Raw genomic sequence first — 22,153 nt, forward strand, 5'->3', positions numbered from 1 at the left:
AGTGGTGAGAATCTTTGTCTTCTTGACATTGAGCCTCAATCCATATTGTTGGCTGCAGTCCTTGACCCTCTGCAGCAGGTGCTTCAGGTCCTCTTCAGTTTCAGCAAGCAGGGTTGTGTCATCTGCATAACGCATTATTTACTGTCTTTTAAATGACCTATTGCTTTCTTCATGTATAATATCTATGATTTCATCTCACAACTTGTCGTGTCTCAGGTCATTAGTAATTAATGTATCAAATCTTTTTGATGGCGCCATAAATGAAACTAAAAAAGAATGTAGTTATAGAGGGTAAAGCAACATTCTCAGTGTCATAAAGCAGAGAGATCAAAGACTGAGCAAAGTTCTTTAAATCTGTGACAAATTAGTTGGTAAATTGAGAGTTGGTTTTCTCTGAATAGTATAAAGGGAGTGGAGGTTGCTTGATCCTTGAATTAAGGTATAAGGGGAGATGAAGATAATCAACTGATTATATACTGATATAAAGACATCAGTGGGTAAAGGAAAAGAGGAGAGAGGTAGTTTAGCATTTTAATAAAATATTTTAAGAAGGAAAGACTGGATTATATTTATAGATATAAGGAGAAAAATCCAACTGAAAAATAAGGAGCTGTTTAGTGAACTAGTCACCCAAGTGACAGGATGACAGTGGGGCCAGGCCACTCTTGTGGTTCTCTTGTCATTTGGAACCGAGTCTGGGGACTAGACCAAACTAGCTTGTATGAAAATCTACTGGAATGAGTAGATATCTCCTGGTTTATCTGTGGGCGAAGGGCTACTCAGCATAGGAAGTAAATGAAGGTCTCCTTGCATTATCTGGAGATAGCATTTTAGCCTTTGGAAAGCCATTTGAGATGCTTTAAGAGAGAGTCATGTGTAATTAATATGAAGAAAATAAAACATTACTGAGCTCCATTAGCCAGTCATTATGCCCAGACACACTTACAAGTTATGTCCTGGGTTTCTATTGCATGTCACACATAGTACTTGGCAGCTTACCAGCTAAGTGGGTCTGCTTATAGGACAAAAAGAATTGACTTTATCTTGTTTACTAAAAAACGCTCCCTCATTGCCATTGAGTTGGAACCAATTCATAGCTGACCGTCCAGCAGGTTTTCTGAGGCTATAAACTGCATGGGAGGAGATCACTCATTTTTATTCAACAAAACTGCTCGTGGGTTTGAACTGCTAGAGATGCCTTTGGGTTAGCAGCACAACCTATAGAAGGTGCCAATGTACTAATCTGTAGCAAGATTTTACTTTCATGTGATACTATTAATATTTTTTTTTAATTTTATGTTGGTTTACATGCAAAAGTTGAATACATTGTGTTTCATGTATTCTTTCATTCATACTGTTTCACATTATCATTCCCATACATTCTAGGAGAGGAAGACCCTCGATGAGATGGATTGATTCAGTCACTGATGATAGGCATATCAGAGACAATAAGGTTTGCACAGAATAGAGCAGGATTTAGGGCTCTTTTACATGGGATCACTATGAGTCACAAGTGACTCGACGGCACATAACAACAACCACAACATTGATAATAATGACATTGTTCAGTGATTTCTGGGGATGGGAGCACATAAAGATCTCTTAAGGTCAGTTGGCCAGGTAGCTGTCCTCCAAATTTCCTTGCACAGCTTGATGAGCATGTCCAAGGCTCCATCTATTTATTTTAGGCTGTGTTAGTGAAATGAAACTTAGTTGTTTGGTCCGCCTAAATGGAAAATTTTCCTTTTTTACTCTTTTTATTAGGGTGCTCTGGTAGCCTGGTGGCAAAAAGCTGTGCTGCAATCTTGAAGGCATGCTGTTCAAGGCCACCAGCTGCTCCAGGAGAGGAGGATGGGCAGTCTCCTCCTGTGCAATTAACTGCCTCTGAAAACCCTCCTGAGGGTCAGCTAAGGGTCGGTTCTGACTCGATGATACACAACAATATATCATATATAGGAAGACCTTTTGCTTCTTCTTCTTATTATATGCCATAAAATTGCCTGTGACTCATATCGACCCTACACACAACTCTGAACCCTGCCATATCCTGATCCAGTGCCACTGACTCTGACACACTCACCCCTGTTACCCCATTTACTGTGTCAATCTGTTGAATCCAAGGCCTTCCTCTCCTGCACTGTCCCTCCACACTTCCAAGCATGATGTCCTTCTCCAAGGACTGGTCTCTCTTGGCCATGTACCCAAAGTATGTGAGATGGAGCTTCAAAATCCTTGCCTCCAAGGAGCAGCACCTGATTTCACCCTTTCTAAGACACAAATGTTTGTTCTCTTGGCAGTCCATGGTATTTTCAAGCCTCTTGTCTTGCACCACAATTCAAAGGTATCAATTCCTCTTCTGTCATCCTTAGTCATTGTCCAATTCTCTGTTGTTGTTGTTGTTATGTGCTGTCGAGTCATTTGCGACACATAGCAACCCTATGTACAACAGCCCTAAACCCTGCTCTATCCTGTGCCAATCGCATTGCCTCTGACACACCCATCCCAATTACCCCAGTCACTGACTCAATCCACCTTATAGAGGGTCTTCCCCTCCTGCGCTGTCCCTCCACCCTACCAAGCATGATGTCCCTCTCCAAGGACCTGTCTCTTCTTACAGCATGTCCAAAGTATGTCAGACGAAGCCCCAGAATCCTTGCTTCCAAGGAGCAGCCTGGTTTAACCATCTCCAGTATGAGTCTGTTTGTTTTCTTGGCAGTCCATGGTACCCTCAATACTCTTCTCGAGCACCACAGCTCAAAGGTATCAATTCTCCTTCTATCCTCCCTAGTCATGATCCAACTCTCTGATGCATAACAAGTGATTGCAGAGACCATGGCCTGTATCAGGCGCACCTTAGTCTCCAGAGAGATACCGTTGCTTTTGATGCATAACAAAGAATTGTAAAAGCCCTGGCCTGAATCAACACCTTAGTCTCTAGACTAACATCATTGCTCTTTAGCACTTTGGAGAGGTCCTCAGCAGATTTCCCCAGTGCAGTTCATCTTCTGAGGTCCTTATTGCTGGTGTGCAAGAGTGTTGATTGTGGAGCCATGCAAATGGAAATTGTTGACAATCTCAGTGTCTTCTCCATCTATCCTGGTGCTGCCAATTGGTCCAGTGGTGAGAATCCTCGTTTTCTTGATGTGGAGCTTCAATCCAGATGGAAGACTACTACAGTCCTTGACCTTCTGCAATAAGGAATTGCTCTGGGAGCTCTAGGGACTTAATGGTAAGGAACTGCGATACTGATATAAAGATAAAGTGGTTTGAATCCATCAGCTGCTCTGCAGGAGAAAGATAGGAATTCTCTTCCTGTGTAATCACTGCCTTTGAAAATCTAATGGATCTTTCAACTTGATGACACAAAATAACATCTTTTATAGGGAGCTTTCCGAGTTGTGCGGCCAGCCTAAAGGCACAAATGCACCAGCTCTTCTGGAGAAAGATGGGTGTGCTTTCCAGACTATAAAAAACCCACTGGGAGGCCAACTACGAGACAGTTCTAGGTCAGTGGCACATAACAACAACAACGTTTTTTGGAAGTGGATGCCACTCCTCCTTCCAAGCCTGTTTTATTCAGGAAGTCCACAAACACCAGGCCTGAGGGCCCCAAAGCCTTTTTAAAAACGAGGCCAAATCCAATCAGCTCACACCCTGTTGTGAGCAGCATCCACACTCTAGTCTCAACCCCAAACCAGAAAGCACACCTTAGCAGAATCCAGCCGTTCCCCTCATCTTCGCAGCCTGGAAATAACAACATATCATCTATAATATACGTGATATAATATGTATATGTGTAATATATCATTTATGATATCTCTATATATGCATAGGTATATATGTGTGTATATGTAAACATATATCTATTTACATCTTACTGAAGTTTGTTACTTGGATCCACAATTAACACCCTTGATACCGGCAGTCAGAAAATCAGGAGACATTTTAAATTGGGAATGGCTGCAGTTAGGGACCTTCCCAAATAAATGGGAAGTAGTGATATCAGTTTGAGGACTAAGGTACTTCTGAATCAGGCCATAGTTTTTCCAGTCACTTGCTATGCATCTGAGAACTGGACAGTGAATAGGGATGATAGAAGAAGAATTGATGCCTTTGAGTTGTGGAAAAGAGCACTGATCATTCATGGATGGCCAAAAGAACAAACGTCTTGGAGAAGATGCAGCCAGAGTGCTCTTTGGAGGCAAGGATGTTGAGGATTCACCTCACATACTTCTGGCACGTTGCTAGGAGGGGCTGTTCCTTGGAGAGGGACATGATACTTTTAAGGATGGAGAGGAAGACCCTCAACCAGGTGAGCTGACATGATGACTGCCACTATGGAATCTAGTATGTCAGGAAATGTGAAGATGGCACAGGATGGGATGGGGTTTAGATCTGTGTGTAGAGTCACTATAGGTCATATTTAACGGCACCTAATGATGATGATGACACCACCACCACCACCACAACAACATACCTCAAAGAAAAAGAGACAAAATGAGGAAGAGATGATGAGTCAGTAAGTTCTAGAGTATTTATGATCTGGAGACATGCTCCAGTCTCTAAGATTAACAGACTCATTAGCTTATACATGAAATCTTTCTCCATCTATCCTGGTGTTTCTTATTGGTTCAGTAATGAGACTTTTTATTTCTTCTTCGATGTTCAGATGTAATTCATATTGAAGGCTGCAGAATTTGTTCTTTGTTGTTGTTCAGTGCTATCGAGTCGACTACAACTTCTAGTGACCCTGTGAGCAACAGATCGGAAACCTGCCCTGTCCTGCACCGTCACCCTTATCTCCGTCATAGACAAGGCCACTGTGGTAGTCACTTTGCCAACCCATCTGGTTAGGAGGCTTCCTTTCTCTGACCCTCCACCTTCCCCATCATGATGTCTTTTACAAAGGCCTTTCCTGACAGCATGCCCAACGCATGTGAGTCAAAGTTTCACCATCCTTGCCTCTAATGAGCAACCTGGTTGCACATCCTGTACGACAGACTTGTTCTTTTGACAGTTTGTCATGTTTTCAGTTACTTCCTATGCATCTCATAGCTGTATGATGAATAAAGATGACTTTGCACTTTAAGTGGAGAAAAGACTAAAGATATCAACAATTTAATTTTACGTGAATCCATGATCAACACCCTTGAGAAATCAAGAGATGTGTTGCATTGGGAAAATCTGATATCAAGTACCTCTCCAAAGTACAAAAGAGCAAGGATATAAATTTAAAGATTGATCCAAGACATCGTATTTTCGATTGCTTTCTAGGCATTGAAAATTGGACAATGAATAAGGAAGACTGAAAAGGAATTGATGCCTTTGTATTGTTGTGTTTATGAAGAGTATTAAATATCCATGATTTGCCAAAAGAACAAACAAATCTGTCTTGGAGGAAGTACAATCAGTGCTCCTGAAAGCTGAGGATGGGAAATACAGTCTCTCATATGTTTGGGATGTACTTAGAAGGGATCAGTCCTTGAAAAATACACAGGCTGGGAAAGTTAGAGGTGAATCAGGGAAGGAGTCCTCAAGGAGATGGATTGACACAATGATCTTAACAATGGACTGTAGGTGGTGGTGACTGTGTACATGGTCGAGCTCATGAGGATGACACAGGATAGGGCAGGGTTCTAAGCTGTTGTTCATAGGGTCCCCATGAGTTATAGTAACTTGGTGACACCTAACAATAACAACAGCACATAGTGGAAGACGATTGCTTCTCATTAGAATACATTATTGAATGAGAGCTAGACTAGTGTTAGGCCATGTCACTGGAAAACATAGTCTGGACAAGTTGGCACATACAATTAAACATAACATACCCCCAAAAAGAGAGAAGAGCTCATAGGTAAAAACAACAGTGATGTAATTGAAGCAGAATTAGAGGTGGATCTGGAAAGATATGATTAGCCCAGTTTGTCGAAGGGGTCCTTAATTAATTAACGTCCATAGGGACAGCGCAGGAGGGGAAGACCCTCTATGAGGTGGATTGATTCAGTGACTGGGGTAATCGGGATGGGTGTGTCAGAGGCCATGCGATTGGCACAGGATAGAGCAGGGTTTAGGTCTGTTGTACATAGGGTCGCTATGAGTCGCAAACTACTCGACGGCACATAACAACAACAACAACAACAACAACAACAACAACAACAATTAATTCCACATTTAAGGCTGTGGCCTATACTGTTTGGAGTATGTTTGGAATCTGGTGCTTTTGGTCTGATTCTATATTTGGCTTTTTGGCTTGTGGCCTCCAGGCTTGCTATACTTGCTGATGTTGAACTCTAATCACCAAAGCTTCCCAAATGCATATCTTGAGATCTGACCTACGGACCTGGGACTGACTTGCCAAAGCTGGTAGATCATCTGTCTGTGTGCGCTCACGCTCACTTGCTCTCAATTTCATTAGTTTTAATTCTCTCGAAAACCTAGCCTCATAGGATAACCAAATATTATCTTCTTAACAGGCCCGTGACCTTTTAGGAAATACTGTTGTTTCTAGAAGTATAAACAAAAGGAAGCCTATTGATTTTCTTGTGGCCTAGTGGCAAGAAACTGTTCTATAATCCCAAAGGCATGCAGTTCGAATCCACCAGTTGTTCTGTGGGAGAAGGATGGGTAATCTCCTCCCATGTATTAACTGCCTCTGAAAATCCACCAGAGGGTCTGCTATGGGTCAATTCTGACTTGTTGTCGCACAAAACAATAATCATAGTTGTTACTGATACAAGTAAATCAGGGTATGCTCTATCTTATAAATGATACTAATTAATACTAAAAACAATATGGGTAAAAAACTACTGATGTGTATACAAAGCTAATAAAGCATGGTAGGGTTTGAATTCTAATTGCACCACACCTTACCAGATATTTATGCTCCTCTGAAAAGAAGTGTTTTCTCTTTGTAGAGTCATTCTTGTGGATAATGTTATCAGTGAATAAGAAAAAATTGAAAAGAAGCACCTATAAAATGCATTTTATGTCAGGAAAAGTATAGAGAGTATTTCTTCCTTGTGTTCTCACATCTGAAAAAAAAAAAAGATAACTTATTCCAAGAATTAAAATACTCCAAAACTTAGTGTTTATGGTTTCCCTTTACATTAGGGGGGAAAAAGGTCAAAGTCCAATCATGTGAGACTGTTTTGAACCATTAAGGTGTAGAGGTCACTAATCCCATTGACTCTGACAGATCTGAATGGAAAACCTGGGTGGCCTATGTTTTAAATAGGCTAATTTTGTAGAATTTTAACAGAACAAGTGAAGCAAGCTCTAACTTGTTTTGTATATTTTGACACTTTGCTCATAAGAAGTTTTCCATTGGGTGTGATTTATGTACCAGCTGATGGAATGCATTGCCACTTTATAGCTTACTTAGTCTAAATATCACAGATGCCCTGAAGTCAGACTTCCAGCCTCCTGACCTGTGTGAGACTTTAAAGTCACCCATTAAAAAATTTTCTAATGATTGTGTCTTGTGAGTCACCATTTATGGTGTAACTGTTGGTCTCTCCCCAGCTGGAGAAAAGAGTGAAGAAAATGAATTACCCATGGAAACAGTTCAGAAGACTAGAAGGAGAATTGATGCCTTTGAGCTGTGGTGTTGGAAGGGAGTATTGAATATACTATGGACTGCTAAGAGAACGAAGAGATTCATCCTAGAGAGGGTTAAACCAGGCTCCTCCTTGGATGCAAGGATTCTGAAGCTTCATCTGACATACTTTGGACATGATGCAAGGAGGGACCAGTCCTTGGAGAGGGATGTCATGCTTGGGAGAGTGGAGGGACAGAGCAGGAGAGGAAGACCCTCAATAAGATGGACTGATTCAGTGACTTGGGTAATGAGGGTAGGCGTGTCAGAGACAATAAGGTTGCACAGAATAAAGCAGGGTTTAGGGCTTTTGTACATACAGTCGCTATGAGTCGCAGGCAACTCATGGCACATAGTAACAACCACCACCTGGGGAAATGTTTTTCAGTAGTATTTCTTTCCCAGCAGCACTACTAAGATAACCTGAGAGTGGATTAGAGATGCCCAGGCCCCATCCCAGACCTAGTGAACCAGGGCCCACGTTTTAAGACATCCATATGAGATTCCTAAGGACATTGAAGATAGAGGACACTGATGCTGAGGTCTGCCTATGCATGGACTGATGCCAGTGTTCTGATGGCTAGTTTAATAATTCTGAATTCCCTGTAAGGTAGTCTTATAAGAAAGTGCCTGATCAGCCTACATCTTCTTTCTCTGACTTTTATCTTCCTCCTTTTGATTACCTTCCTAGTCACTAGTTTGCAATCAGAGAATTGTCAAGAATTAGAGCATTGTTTGAGAGAGTTCAGTGTGTATAATATAGAAATTGAAGAACCAGGTATTGGGAAAGAATTAGGTAATTTTGAAAGCTACCAATAACCCCAAGCATCTTACTGCTTTTCAAGTGGTTAAAACATTAAAACCCAAAATCCTTATGAATTCATATTCTTGGTTATAGCAGTAAAAACCAGTGTTGGTTGAACTAAATAACAAATGAGTTATTTGAAAAGATCCTGCCTGTTCACAGGACCTGTGGGAGGGCTGGAGAGGTGGGCTGGGACTGTGAAGCCAGCGACAGTGCCCACGTTAGCCGGAAGAGCTGCTCTGGGGAACATCCTGCTTCTGCAGAGCAGGAGAGGCTTGCATCCTGGCACTGTCGGTGCTAAATTATGCACAGCCTCATCAGCCCTGCTGCTGTAGGAACTCTCTACTCCTTTCAATGCCTCTCTTTCTAGAGGGAGTTCTGAGTGATCCGTGTATTCCAGGTGGGTACCTCTGATTGATGGTGCCAAGCCTTTGTCCCAGCTGCAAGGGAAGCTGGGAAAGCAAGCCTGTGGCATTTTCACTGTCTTAGTGGGAGGTTAGCATTGACTGCCTCATTAACCAGGTGGTGTTATCAACTTCAACTCGTGGTGATCTCTTGAGTGTCAGGGTATAACTCCACTCCATGGGGTTTTCCGTGGCTGAATTTTCTTTCCCAGAAGTAAATCATCAGATCTTTCTTCTGTGGAACTTCTAGATATACTTGAACCTGAAACCTTTTGGTTAACTGTACCACTCATGATCTTGTCAATGTCTCATTATATTGGACAATTCCCCAAAGGAAGGAGGTGGAGGTGCAGGGTATATTTAAAAAAAGAATGCTTGGTGTTTTTTTTTTTTTGTTTTGTGTGTGTACACACACCTGTAGGTATGTTTGCTATGTGCCATTGAGTCACCTATAACCCATAATGACCCTAGGTACAGCAGCTCTGAAGCCTGCCCTGTCCTGAGCCAGTCTCACAAACTCAGCCACAACCCCCATTGCCCCAGTCACTATGTCAATCCATCTCATCTGGGGTCTTTCTCTCCTGTGCTGTCCCTCCACCCTTCCAAGCATGATGTCTTTCTCCAAGGAATGGTACCACCTGGACACATGCCCAAAGTATGTGAGATGGAGCTTCAAAATCCTAATCTCCAAGGAGAGACTATTTTCTTGGCAGTCCATGGTATGTTCAAGACTCTTCTCCAGGACGACAACTCGAAGGCGTCTGTTCTTCTGTCATCCTTAGTCATTGTACAATTCTCTGAAGCATGACAAATAATTGAGAAGACCATGGCCTAGATTAGGTGCACCTTTGTATCTAGACTGACATCATTGCTTTCCAGTGCTCTGGAGAGGCCCCTGACAGCAGATTTCCTAGCTTGGTGTTATTGTCAGGTGGGTCGAGTCAGTCATCCCCATATTCTGCAGAATGAAACACTGCCTGGGACTGCTTCATCCTCACAATCTGTGCTATGATTATTGAGGCCATTGTGGGCATTGAGGGTCTCCTTTTTTGCTAACCTTCAATGTTACTAAAAATGTTTAGCATATTAGGGGCACTTATTTCAGGCGAACGTCTTTCAGATTTTATGATCAAAGTTAGTGGAAAAGGAATCATTTTGCAGAATTTAGCACTATTTTGTGGGCAAAAGAATGCTAACATTGTCATGAGTACAATTCTTTCAGGTCATGTTAGCCTGTATATAAGAGACAACGTGCTTTCACCACTCCTCTGTGCAATGAAAGATCCCAGTCCCCACACTGAGTTCAGTGCCCTCCCTTTCCACGATTAGCACAACGCCAACTATGTAATCAAGATAACAAGGGTTTTTTTACTTGTATGAGTGACTCAGTGGTGGAGTACACACTTTGACTTGTGTCCTAATGGTGGTTGAGCAATGTTCGCTGCCTTGGTGTACATGGTCCCCAAAGCAAAAAACAAAATCTGCATGCACCATATCATATTTGTACTGAGCTGGCACTGAGGAACAGCTGTGACTCTTTCAAATGACTCCATTTGTTTGATAATTGCCTGGTAAAAATAGTGCCACTATTGGCTATTTCAGGATGACAGATGGCGTTCTAGATTATGTTCCTTTCCTTGTACCCAGAAAGAACAGGAATGAGTCTTTTAGAAAATGATTACCCCTGAGTGTGAAAGAGCGAGGAGGGAGCATCAGGGGAGGGTCTGTACGCTGTTTGCAGCTTCTGTTCTCAGGTAAGTAGGAAGCAGGAGCTGGGCTGGAGCCAGGGATCTGGATTAATACATTTTGAGCAGTGATGGTAAATAAAGGCATCTCTCTGTTGCTTAGGAACAGAAGTATCTTGTGCCTCTGCTACAACTGGAGAAACCAGGTCATTTACTTTCAGAGTTCACTTACTGGTTATCCAGATGGAGCTGCACCAAATTCTTTTTTCCCCTGTGGCTTCTCAAGAAGATTTCCTCTTTAGATGGGTTAGCTTTCTTCCACTCAATAAACCTCTCTCTTCCTCATAATCTGTTGTGCCAAAGCTTGCCAATCAAACCCTCTGTTGTCTAGGTGAGCCTGACTCCTCATGACCCACCGAAAAGATTTGCGAGATTATATCTATTTATGGGAAGAGACAGCCCCTTTTTCTCCCACGGAGGAGCTCGTGGATCCAGATCCCCAGCCTTTAAGTTAGCAGCTTGAAATGTAACACATACATCACTGTTGTTGTTGTTGTTAGGTGCTGTTGAGTCAAGTATGACCCGTAGTGACACTATGAACAAACTGATCTGAATTCTGCCCTATCCTGTGCTGTCTTTACACTTCCTGACACACTAGAACCCATGGCAGTCACCATGTCAATCAGGGCCTTCCTCTCCTTTGACAACCCTCTACTCTTCTAAGAATCATGTCCCTCTCCAATGCCCCTCCTAGCAACATGTCCAAAGTATGTGAGGTGAAGCTTTATCATCTTTGCCTTCAAAGAACACTCTGGCTGCCATGGGATGTTCAGTGCTCTTCTCCAACACCACAGCTCAAAGTTATCAATTCTTCTTCTGTCATCCTTATTCATTGTCCAGCTTTCAGATGCATAGCAAGTGATCAGAAAAAAACATGGCCTGAATCAGATGTACCTTAGTCCTCAAACTGGCATCATTTCTCCTCAATAATTTGGAGAGGTTCCTGACTGCAGACTTTCCCAGTACAATACTTCTCCTGATTTCCTGATTGCTGGAATATTGATTGTGGATCTAAGCAAGGTGAAGTCATTGATAGTTTCAAGTCTTTTCTCCATTTATCATGATGTTGCCTGTCAGTTCAAGGGTATGAATTTTTGTTTTCTTGATGTTGAGATACAATCCATATTGAAAGCTTTATTCTTTAATTTTCTGCAACAAGTATTTCAAGTCATCCTCACTTTTGATAAGTTATTGATAAGTCTGGTCTTGTTATTGATGATAAGTCTGGTCTTGTTATTGTTGGTAAGTCTGGTCTTGATGCCACGTTCTTCATAGAGTTCAGATTCTTGAATAATTTGCTCAGCATAGATACTGAACAGATATGGAGAGAGAATACAACCCTGGTGCATTCCTTTCTTAATTTTAAACCATGTATTGTTCCCTTGCTCTGTTTGCACAAGGACCTCCTGTTCTAGCAATAGGTTTCGCGTGAACACAGTAAAGTGCTCTGGAATTCCCTTTCTTCTCAAAGTTAGCCATAACTTTTTTGAATCCACATAGTCAAATGTATTATAGTCAAAAAAGCTTAAATAGACCTTCTTCTGGTATTCTTTACCAGAAGATTTCAAAGGGCAGCTCAAGAATACAAAGCAAGTTTTATAAAGGAAAGTGCAGAGAGCTGGGCTGGAGAATAAAAAGGAAAAGAACTTGATCTGCCTTTCTCAAGCTGAGAGAACTGAAAAATATATTTATGCCTCAATTCACAATATTGAAAGATGCTATGGATGACATATTGAATGGCCCAGGAAGCATCAAAAGAAGATAGATGGAATATACAGAGTCACTGTACCAGAAAGAACTGACTGGCACTGAATAATTTGAGGAAGTACCATATGAACAGGAGCCAGTGGTAATGAGGGAGGAAGCTGAAGCTGCATTGAAAGCATTGACAGAAAAATAAGGCCCCAGGAATATATGGAATTCCAGCTCATTTGTTTCAGTAAACGGATGCAGGTCTGGATGTATTCACCAGTCTATTCCAGGAGATTTGGAGGACAGCTATCTGGCTAACAGATTGGAAGAGATCCACGTTTGTTCCCATTCCCAAGAAAGGTGATCCAACAGAATGTGGAAACTATCAAACAATATTATTATCACGTGAAGCAAAATACTGCCGAAGATCATTCCAAAATGGCTAGATTAGTACATAGATAAGGAACTGCCACAAGTTCAAGCAGGATTTAGAAGAGGTCATGGCATCAGGGATATCGCTGTTGATGTCAGATAGATGGATCCTGGCTGAAAGTACCAGAAGAATGTCCATTTATGCAATGTTGTTGTTGTGTACCATTGAGTCAGAACCAACCCATAGCTCCAGTGGGTTTTCAGAGGCAGTAATCACACGAGAGGAGATTGCCCATCCTTCTCTTGTGGAGCACTTGGTGGATTTGAACCTGTGCCTTCAGAATGGCAGTACAGATTTTTACCATGAGGCCACCAGGGATCTGGAAAACAAGGGGGGAAAACCCCCACTAGATTTTGCTTAGGAGCTACCACAGGGCTTCTACTCTGTGAGGAACCTGAGGAGTTCTGTGAGAATGGAGGGTGTTAGGCAAGCTTTCATCTGATCGACCTGTAATGCTTCTGACACCATGTAAGCATCCTTGCCTATATTTCTAGGAAGGTTATTATGCACACAGTAAGAACTGTATAAGATAGACAGCCTGCTTCCCTGTACTGAGTCTGTAGGACAGAGGATTACAGCCTTCCTTGTGTGTCTAGATTCTCTTTTGGAATGAAAAAAAAAAAAGGTATGTGTGATGGATAAAATTGTGTATTAACTTGGCTCTTTCTGGTTTTGCGTCTCTGGATTGGTCTAATATGGCATGTATGTAGTTATGCAGTTTCCTTATGCAGTTTCCTTCTATGATGTGGCCTGATGTGATCAATTCTGATCTGACATAAGAGGATTAGGGTTAAGATGCAACATCTCTAATCGGGTCCACCTTGACCTAACATAGGCAGAAATCTTCTCAGAGTTGCAGCCTTCATTGAATATATATGCACTTTCTGTCAAAGCTCTCTAGCTTTTTGCTCAATCAGGATCCTGCATCTGGCTTGCCACCTCCCATTCCTTGAACTTAGCCAGTCACCTACCATATTGCTTGCTGATTCATCAATAGGCTGTTTTACGTGCCAACTTTGGATTCAACAGTCTGTCATACCACCTGCCACTCTTGGATTCAGAAACTTCTATAGCCAGTATCCTGCCTTCTGACCTGCCAGTCTTGGGTTTAGCAGTTCTTAGAGTTCCATGAATCAGTAGAAACCTTTAGCCTGAAGTATGACTCATTAATGTGAGACATGCCAACCTTTAAAAGCATAAGAACCATTTCTCTGAGATCAATTTCTCCTTCTAATTTTCAGTGACTCCCAGAAGTTCTAATTCATTATGTCTGGAGTACAGCTTCAGCACCTATGAGTTAAATCCAGGCTACTGGAGCTTATAAGTGAGTCACTTCCACCTCTAAATCCTACTACCACTGGAGCCTGAGAACTAGCCTGGGGCAGAGGCCGGACTGAGAGCTAGGCTGGGACAGGAAATGCCTTGGCTTCTTCACTTCTATCCAGAGTTGGTTGCTTGTCTAATACCCTTCTCCTTGGAAACTGAGTACTAACAGTCTCATGGGTTAGCCAAGTGTGGGTTCCTCAGTCTTTACATTTACTCTCTAGGGATAGCTCAAATGGAGAATTTAGACTTGTGGGTAAGCAGAAAACTAGTGGAAAGAAGTGGGAGGTGACTAAACAGTGAGAACCTGATGAACATAACTCTAATCTCTGGGTATTCTGACTAGGCAGGCATAAGAGTAGACCATCTAGGCACATAGACATGGGTGGCTGGGCCTAGGTCCTGAGGGCCTATGAACAGCATTCAGTGCCACTCCCCATTTCCTAGGAGTTTAAGGGAAATCCAACAGATTAAATTGTTGTTGTTGTTGATTGCTGTTAAGTATGACTCGTAGAAACCCTATAAACAAAAGACCTGAAGCCTTTCTATAACTATCATTGTTTCTCAAAGTTCATAGAATTTCCAGAGGCATGTTGTTAGGAAGTGAGTGGATGCTGTTGTTGTTGTTAAGTCCCGTCGAGTTGCAGGCGACTCATAGTAACCCTATGAAGGAGAGTCCTCGACGCTTGAGTGTCTCTCATCCTCTCTCCAGATTCATAGGGTTTCCAGAGACAAGCCATTACAGAAGTGGATGCCACTCCTCCTTCCAAGCTTGTTTTAATCAGGGAGCTCCACCCCACTCTCTGTCCACATTGGGTAACCAGCCATTAACGCATTTGACACATCAGTGTCATAGTGTTCAGCCTCATAGCAACCACAAGTTACCACTGTACAGCAACTTGTACACCAAGGGCTATATGACCTAGAGGAATGTCTGAACAAAAACAATGAAAGACAGGCCTGAGGACCGCAGATTAAGTCACCCACCGTTAGCTTGGTAGCATCGCTTTCTGTCCACTGGGCCAGCTGATATCTCTCTCTATGTTGTTGATATTGTTGTTAAGTGCCGTCAAGTCGCAGGCGACTCATAGCGACCCTATGAAGGAGAATCCTCAAAGCAAAGATGGTATGGACCTCTCTGGTTCTTTGAATCCATCATTGGCTTCTTAGGAGAAAGATGGGCGATCTTCTTCCATAGTCTTTATGGCCTTTGAAAACTCATTGATTAGCTGTGGGTTTGTTCTAACTTGATGGTAATACGTTTTTTGAGGTAGTTCCTACTCACCTTTCCTTCTATTTTCCTAGAAGGAATTGTTAATGTTCACAGAAAAGTAACATTAATTTTAATTTTAATGAAAATGAAGATGATTATAAAAATTTTGAAAAATTCTCACTGTAAAGGCAGAAGACTTGTTGACCATTTCCTCTGGAAATGGTTCTTGGTGCTTTTTAGCTTTTGTATGCTAAGACTCACCCTAGGGAATTACCAGACTTGATCTGGAAATTTCATGTTAAAGTGAGCTAAGAAGCAGGCTTGCTCCTCAGGCATGGAAGGAAACACCATCACTAGCTCTAATTTGCATGATTTCCCAGTGCAGGGACGTGACAAAAGGGTAATGGGTTTGATTTTCACATGTACCTGGCCGTGAAATCAATCGTGGTTGCTGCATGGTCACCCTTGAAGCAAACTTTCACGTTGGTTTCCTAGACCCTAAAGAGTCTGATTGGTGGAAGAGAGGGTGTACCACACAGATTCCCACTGAAACCTGACTTTGTCAAATCATTACAATTTCCTATTCTTTCCAGCCCACTCCTTCTGCCTTAATATCAGTGCTGCACCAAAATAAATTTGAAGCTCTCCCTCTGCTGGTGATGTGGACTAGAAATCAAAGAGAATGTTCTGAAAATGTTAGCCAACCTAGAGTGGGAGGGGAAGATTTGCTAAGTAGGAGAGGCTTGGAATGTCCAGAAGAGAATGCATCTAGCCTTATGCTTTCAAAGCTATGTTTATGTAGCAAGTGTACTTATTTGTATTGTTTATTTAGGATGCATAATCTTAGGGCACTCCTTGATGTGACACCATAAACTCCTACCAGTTTTTATAGATACAAAATTAGGTGCCCCTTCCCCCCCATTTCCTTCTATTAGCTTGGCTTCCAAGCATCTTAAAATTCTTCTTGTGTGGTCATATCTCCCAAAAGACATAGAGTGCATTTTTTTCTTTTTCTTTTTTTAATTATTTTTCTTTTTCTTTGTTTTTTTTTTATCTTTTTGGGTTTTCTCTCTTTTTGTTCTTTTTTTTTTGTTTTAGTTTCTTTTTTGTATTTAAGACTTAGAGTGCATTTAACAGAGGTCAGCTGTAGTTCACCTAGAAATAGCACTAAGGCAGCTAACAAACTTGTACTTAGCAAATGCTTCATAACTCTATTGTTAATAATTTTCCTGGTTGGTTCCCACAATGATTTAAAAACCAAACTGGAGAGGTGTGCATTTTCTTGCTTCTCCTACAGACTAACTCTCTCTCTCTCTTTTTATTTATTTGTCAGTCTTTATTTTTGAGTATCTTTCTCTTTTTACTGACCTTCTGTTTTGCCAAACATGATGCCTTTCTCTAGTGAATAGCATTTCTTTTTTTTTAATTTATTATTAATTTCAGTAAAAATATACAGAGACTTTGGATTTCCATTCATTCATAGTTATACTTTTCTCCCCTCCCAAGCCTCCCCCTAATACACTACCCTCTTGGAAACGTAAATAAAAACCTCCTTCATTGTTTTACAAACCCTCCCCCAGGTCCACTCCACCATGTAGCCTTCTCTCTAGACACCTGTCATGACAAAAATACCTAATCACATATCCCTTATAAACAGTTTTCTCCCTCATCTGTTACATTATTGAACCCATCTTTCTCAGTCTCCCCCAACCCTGATGTCAACCCTGTTTTACAACAGTGGCACCATGCAGTATTTGTCTTTTTTTGTGACTGTGATACTTCACTCAGCATAATGTCCTCTGGGGTCACTCATTTTGAATAATATTGCACGAGTTCCTTGTTTTTCAATGCAGTGTAGTATTCCATTGTGTGACTATACCACAGCTTCTCTATCCATTTGTTTGTTGATGGCAGACTGACTCTCTTAAGTTAATAAAATGTTCACACTGTGGTGGTGTAGTGTCAAGTAGGAAACAACTCATAATTGACCCTCCAGCAACTTTTCAGAGGCAGTAACTTGAGGGGATTGCCCATCTTTTCCCCATGAAGCAGCTGGTGGATTTGAACCTCATCAGTTTGGGTTAGCAGTGCAGTTGGGATGATCCCACTGCCTGGAAGGAAGGATGTAGCAATGTGCCCAAGACACTTGCTCTTCACCCCTGTTCTCTTGGCATATATTGAAAACTCAATGAATATAAGCAGTGACCACTTTTGGCAAGTCGCTTGACATCTTTGGACCCTAATCTCTGGATCTAACGTTTTATCAGCTGTCATTTTGTGACCAACATATTATTCCCTGGATCTCCACTCCTGTGGTATGTTGTATCGCCTATAAATGTCACTCCCTCTGACATCCCAGTTTAAAAAAATCTTTGTCATACACACCTCTTCTCACTGCTTACATTTATTTCTAGTATTCCCATCTTGACAGTTCTTCAACTTCATCAAGACCTTGGAATCTGTTGACCTGTCACATTTTTATTGTCCGTGATCACCCTTCATTATTACATACTGTAGGTTTTACAGAATAGAACTGTAATTATATAAATAGTTAAATGTTGCTGGGGGGAAAATTATGATTGTGCTTACTCATCTATGAACTTAAAGCACTTAGCATTGCCTACCAATCCTACACCGTCTCCTTAGTCTACTTATTCTTTACTCTCACCAGAATAATTACATGGTCTTCTCTCACTCCCATTCAGTGGGAAAGACTCCTTTCCCATTCACTCTTAGCTGGTAATTTTTCCTTGTAATTTATTGAGAAAGAAAAAGAAGTGAGGCTGATCACATATGCATCACCAGATCTCACAACTACCTTTACTTTTACCTTTTACTCCATTTCCCACCTGTATCTGTAGATGAAATGTCTCCATTCTACCAAAAGCCAAGCTCTTCTACTTGATCTCTAGTGACTCTTGTAGCTTCACAGAATATACATTCATGCTTGCATAGTTCATTGATGGCTGACATTCACTAACTACGCATTTTATGAATAAGTAGTTCTCTCTGTAATACTCTAGTTTGGATGATAAATCATATGGCATCTTTTTTCGTATAATAATATTCTTTATATGGATGGCATGGTGGTCTCTTTCTAGGCTCATTGGTCTATGAGATCATCTCTATGCCTGTGTCATACTAGCCTACTTACTTTAGAGATAGTTAAAAGCACCATTTGATGTGAGGTGATTTGGGCTCATGGTGACTAGAGTGTGTGTTAGAGTAGAACTGTACTCTGGTATTTTCTGTGGCTCTTTATTTTTGGATGTAGATCACCAGATCTTTATTCTGAGGCACCCCTTGCTGGACTTGAATTGAAAGTTGAATCTTCAACTTTTCAATGAACATCTGAATGTTATGACCATTTGGACTATTCGAAAATTCCTTTACAGCTTTATACTTTTGTTGTTATGTGCTGTCAAGTTGCCTGCGACTCATAGTGGCCCTATGTACAACAGCTCCTATCCTTGGCCAGTCTTACTGACTCTGACACGCTTACCCCCACTGCCCCAGTTACTGTATCAGTCCATCTCACCTGGGGCCTTCCTCTCCTGTGCTCTCTGTCCATCTTCCGAGCATGATATCCTTCTTCAAGGACCAATCTCTCCTGGCCAAGTGCCCAAAGTGAGGTGGAGCTTCAAAATCCTAGCCTCCAAGGAGCAATTTGGTTTTACCTTCTCTAAAACAGACTTGTTTTCTTGGCAGTCAATGGTATGTTCAAGACTCTTCTCCATCATCACAAGTCAAAGGCATTAATTCTTCTTCTTCTGTCATTCTTAGTCATTGTCCAGCTCTCTGATGCATAAAAAGTAATTGTGAAGACCATGGATTGGATCAGGCGCACCTTAGTCTCTAGACTGACTGTTGCATTTCAGTACTCTAGAGACGTGATTTTCCCACTGCAATTCATCCTTTGATTTCCTGACTATTGGTGCCAAGAGTGTTGAGTGTGAAGCCGAGCAAGCTGTAATTCTGAACAGCCTCAATCTCTTCTCCATATATCATGGTGATGTCAATTGATCCAGTGGTGAGACTCTTTGTCTTCTTGATGTTGAGCTTCAATCCATATTGAAGACTGCAGTCCTTGACCTTCTGGAGCAAGAGCTTCAGGTCCTCCTCATTTCAGCAAGCAAGATTGTATCATTTGCATAACGTAGGTTATTGATGAGTCTTCCTCCAATCCTGATGGCACATTCCTCCTCATATAGGTCATGCTATATGCAAGGCAAGTGCTCCTTTCCCATCACCTTTAAAAGTGTGTTAGCTGTTCTTGGCCTTTTTACTATTTTGTATGCATTTTAGAATCAGTTTATAAAATTCAACAAAATCCTGTTAGAGTTTTAACTGACATTTCATTGAGTAGCTTAGTTCTCTTGGGGAAAATGGATATAATACAAAATAAAATCTTCCGATTTATTAACACATATATTATGCTATATACTTAGTTTTTCGTTAATAATTAAACATGTTTTCACAATTTTCTACATCCAGGGAATATATACATATTGTTAATTTTCACTAGCCTTTTAAAATAGTTTTTATTTGTATAGCTAATGATGTATTTTAAAAATTGTGCCCTCTAATTAACCTGCATATTGTTCTATGCAGGTATTTACTGAAACTTTCCTTTTATTTGTGATGATTGATCATTTTAAAAGGGTTTCTATCAAGATATTCCTATCATTTAAAAAATTGATGGCTTTTGACTTTTACTTTATGATATTTTGCTTAAAATTTTTGTTTTTTTACTTGAACAATCTACATGCAGGGAGGATTACACATCATGTTTACATCTTGATAAATGTTCACAAAATGAACACACTTGTTTAATTAACACCTGAATCAGGAAACAAATGTTGTTTGCGCCTCTGAAGCTCCCTTAGGATCTCTTCCAATCGCTACCTCCCCAAACAACAACACTTAATTCCTGTGCTTCCCCTTCCCCAAATCTTACGATATGACTCAGGCAAAGCCCCCACTCTATCCACCATTATTACTCTCTCCCCTTCTGTTGCAATCCTCTCAAAGACATACAAGGTGCTTTAAAACCAGCCTCCTAAATAACTCTCCTGCTTCTATGTCCCCCTTTCTAGCACTGTGACATTTTGTCACTCCCTTTCTCAGCAAAATTTTTTAAAGTAATTTCCTTTTAGTCGCTTAATGTACCCATTTCTTCAGTGTTTTATTTTTGTTTCTGCTCACTTTAATCTGGCTTCTGTGTTGACATTTCACCCAAAACAGCTCTTGCTGAGATTATATTGACTTCATTGTTACCAAATCCAACTTCTTCTATAACTTGTATATCTTTTAACATCAGCTCACATATTTAGCACTTGCCCATCTTAAAATATTTTCTTCTCATGGCTTCTGTTCAGTCATTTGTGTGCTTATTTGTTTTAATGTCCTTTCTTTGACCAAATTATAAGTTCCATAGAGCAGGGGTGATATGTAAATTTTTTCAGTTTGGATTTTTTTAGGGGAGGTTTGCAAATCATACTGAATCACACATTCATATGCATTCTGTTTCATAACATTGCAATTGCAATTTCATTCAACCAGATATTGAAATTGTTCATTGACGTTCTCCCAGCATCTTGTCCAATGTCTGGTAGAAAGTGAATTAAAAAACAAACAAACAAACAACAAACCACACCATGTCCTCTAACTCATTGTCATGAAGTCAGAACTTGACATTGCCCTTGAATTGGCAGCATCACTCCTTATCTACAAGGCTATCAGATCACCCTGTGAAGGAAAAAAGCTGGTTACCTTATAACTTTAAACCTTGGGTTTGGTTTTTCATTGTAATGCATCAAAATCTCACTAATTAAAGCATAGAGGGCTTTAGTAATGGCAAGACAAACTTTCTAAAGTAGTCCACAATATATACTTAAGAAAAGAAAGAATTCAGTATTTAATTGGCTTTAGATCACTCTGAAAAATCTCCCATATTAAATATAGGGAACTTGAGTTCTTTTTATTATGTTTTTATAAGACTTTTATTGTGGATGAAAGAATTTCCAGATAGTCATAAACCTGAAGCAACAAATATTTGGCCACTTTCTCCCTCCTGAAATGTGGTGGCCTAGTCTGTAAGGGCTTGCATTGTTAACGTAAAGGCCATGTCTCTTGGTGGTTCAAATCCACCAGTAGCTTCCCAGCAGGTAGATGAGCAATCTCTTCCCATGCAATATCCAGCCTCAGAAACCCAGTAGTGGAGTCGCTATGAGTGAACTCAATGGCTATGGGTTTGATTCTGCTTCATGGTTTTGTTGCTAAGCAGCTCCTTGCAGGAAAGCTTGACCAGTTGAATTACAAAGTTGGAAGGCTCTTTGCTTTGATAGTATGCACTGATTTTAAATTTGAGAGCAAAAGGGGTGACTGCTCTTTTGTTTCCAGAATTAGCAGTAGTAGGACAAGACTATGTGGACTCATTATGCCAAGAAGTTTACTGAGTTGGTTGTTTTGGGTTTGGTTTTTTTTTATTATTAACAGAAAATAATTGCTTTGCTCAAGTGCAAAAGGTTTGCTCGCGCAGTGTCAAGATCTTTTATGTTGATAAAGGGATGAAGTAATTCTTCTCACCGCTTATCCGGCAGAAAGTCAATAGGCATGACGGATGGTTTGATAGAAAATTGAAAAGTCTCCAGCAGATTTCTCTCAATTGGGACCCACTAAAAACCAGAGGACTGCAGGAAATACAGCTGAACTGCCCCTTTGACCTAGGGCCACGATTGTAATGGAATCATCTTTCCCATAAAGGTAGAAGCAAAATAATCTCTCATGATTGCCTTGGTTGGGTTGCATCCAGCTTTCTTTTCTTCTTGCATGCTTTGTTCTAGAAAGTGCCTTTAAAATTTCTTTTATCTGTATGATGTTGTATAACAACATACTTTCTTTGAAATGGACTCTGGGAGGTAGTAAAATGCAACACCTAAGAT

The 22,153-nt window shown here is 40.8% G+C and overlaps 1 pseudogene; it reads right to left on the reverse strand.

Moving 5' to 3' along the window:
* The window catches only part of LOC102870015, a 43,129-nt pseudogene extending 21,303 nt beyond the window's left edge, over positions 1–21,826 (reverse strand).
* Between the last annotated feature and the right edge of the window lie 327 nt (positions 21,827–22,153).

The sequence above is a fragment of the Elephantulus edwardii genome, unplaced genomic scaffold (genome assembly GCF_000299155.1).
Source record: "Elephantulus edwardii isolate Elephantulus edwardi_28Jun2011 unplaced genomic scaffold, EleEdw1.0 scaffold00104, whole genome shotgun sequence".
Lineage (NCBI taxonomy): Eukaryota > Metazoa > Chordata > Mammalia > Macroscelidea > Macroscelididae > Elephantulus > Elephantulus edwardii.